At 31.9% G+C, this 2,493-nt stretch overlaps 1 long non-coding RNA gene across 1 annotated transcript; it reads left to right on the top strand.

Moving 5' to 3' along the window:
* The first annotated feature begins 288 nt into the window (after positions 1 to 288).
* LOC141612637 (uncharacterized) lies at positions 289 to 1,815 on the top strand. The gene is made up of 2 exons (XR_012529123.1): positions 289 to 436; positions 797 to 1,815. It is a non-coding gene; the product is annotated as an uncharacterized LOC141612637 (long non-coding RNA).
* Positions 1,816 to 2,493: the final 678 nt, after the last annotated feature.

The following is a 2,493-nucleotide window of genomic DNA, read 5'->3' as shown; positions in this document are numbered from 1 at the left end:
TGTCTATATGAATCAAAAGCTTCGCAAAGAGCTTTAGCACTCCAGTCCGGCAAGAAGGACCAATAATTCGGCCTTCATAGATGAACATATACCACACGAGAAAAAAATAAGCAGATATGAAATTACCCGTCTCATCATGAAAAATTATTTTTAAAATATAAAGGATAATAATTGACCAAAACATTCAAAATGAAATACGAAAACAAATGATCGGGACAGAGAGTGTATTTGGCTTTGATTTTAAGTAGTCAAATACATTAGAAAATACTAGCCGACTAGGTTAGCTAGGTTACTACTACTCCGTACGAATGTACTACCATTTCCCAAATTTCAAGCATAAATAGGAGTGTTGTGGAATAGAAATACTTACCAAAACTCCAATAAAATTTCTCTCTCTCTTCCAAAAATAAAAGCAACTAATCCAACCGGTAACTTGGTAAATTTCCATCACTTTTTTTTTTTTTTTTTTTTTTTTTTTTTTTTTTTTTTTTATTTTTTTAACATTATTATGTGTATTCTACTTGGAAGTATATTTTAATTTTATCAATGATCTTATCGTTCCTCTTATTATTTTCCCTTGTTTAAACTTTAACTTTAAATTGATTGATTGTGCAGTAGACTTTTTGTATCAATACAACTTCTTAAGATAATAAGTATTTTCATACGAAGTACTCCGTATTAATTAAGTAGTCTTTTATATTTTTAAATGCGAGCTCTGATCTACTAGTTCTTTTAACTAAGGCAGTGTACGTGTATGAATGATTTGCGTCTAACTTGATTTTATATATGTGTTTAGCAGGCATATAATGGATTATTTTCTTAAAAAGACTTGGGTATTTCAGGCTTCAGCACAAGATAATAGGAACATGGTAACTGGTGGCGCCTTGTGCATTTCCCGTGACGGTTTAATTTTAACCGTGTCGCACAACTTAAAAGTTCTCAACACACAACTGAACGATTGCACATTTATGGCTAGAAAAAGTGATGATACGGATTTTAGGGAGCTCCAGTTTCTTCACGAGTCTACTAATTTCGACCTTGCGTTGCTTAGAGTGGCTAACTTAGAAGACGGTGAAGAATTTGATTTTTATCCTATTGAAGATGAAGATGGTGTTGAAGTGAAAATCAATGAAGACGTTATTGCATATGTTCACCAAAATAATCTTCTTTTCACTGAAAAATATGGGTATACTTGTTATCCTTTTCCTTCTAATGCTAGTAATAATTTTCCCGACTTATCCGACGAAACAACCTTGGAATTAGCTGGGTTACCTGATGAAAAAACAAGGACAGATCAACCGTATAGAACGCTCGATATTGTGGCGGGTCCGAAAGACGATGCATTTAACGATATGCATCCGAAACTTCCTTTTGTGCAAGTCGCGGAATTTGGTGATGAGGCGGGATCTTCTGGGTGCCCTTTCTTCAGGTTGGAGGATCAAAAATTGCTTGGTCTTTGTAGCATTTCCAAACACACTTTTCAGTATCTTCTTCCGTTTGACCTCCTTAAGGCTTATTATGTTCAGTTTGCTCAACCATAATCCAAGCTAGTATTGCTCGGTTTGATGATTAAGTATGGTGGCTATTTCCTACACTTGGTTTTTAGTACGTATTATTATTTTTTATATTATTATTGTATTTGGTTGGTATTTTCTTTATGTAAGGTTTTAAATTTCATTAAATCAAAGCAAGTAGAATGTTGCAGTTGTATTGATTGAATGTGAAATGTTGAGAGCTAGAAAATACAACTGCTTTCACAGCTAGAAATGTACTATGCTTAATTGAATATCAATGATAAATGGATTTTCTAGTAAACTTGTATCCACTATTAGAGTTGTGATTGGACCCGTTTCACAACTATATTAGTGTTAAATCGTCTTATACAAGACTAACTCAGATTTATAAACGTTTTTTCTTTCACACACCTTGAATATTTTGATTTTGTAATGTGAACCATTCCTTAGCCTAGCTTATCTGAAATTAAAACACGACTTTTCGCTTATTAGATAAACGGTATGATGACATGTTACACAGACTTGTCTATGAATTTGTATCAGTAACACTATCCACAATACTCATTTTTTGCACCCGTGTGGCCGTGTCCAACTTGTAATCGACTCTGAATAACATAGATTGCACACTGTGATCGGATGGCAAAATGAACAAATCCCCCTACTACTAAGAGAATAAAATTTCTCTTAGTTTTCCCTCCAAAAAGTATCTACTAAATTAGGAAATAAGTATCATAAAATTATCTTTTCAATGAATATGTTTTAATAATTATAACTCTAATCTTTTTATTAAATTCATAATTATTATTTTTTCATTAAAATTAAATAAAGTTAGTATTAAATTATAAATTAAAAGTTGTTAAATTTTTCAATAATGCAATAATTATTATTTTAGAGAATCACTTGACATCCCCTTTTTACTAAAAAAAAATAACAAATCTCAAACTTTTTCCGCCTAAGTTTACGGCCTACGTCGCTAAAT

The sequence above is a fragment of the Silene latifolia genome, chromosome 11 (genome assembly GCF_048544455.1).
Source record: "Silene latifolia isolate original U9 population chromosome 11, ASM4854445v1, whole genome shotgun sequence".
NCBI lineage: Eukaryota > Viridiplantae > Streptophyta > Magnoliopsida > Caryophyllales > Caryophyllaceae > Silene > Silene latifolia.
This window is presented reverse-complemented; position numbering and strand designations above follow the sequence as displayed.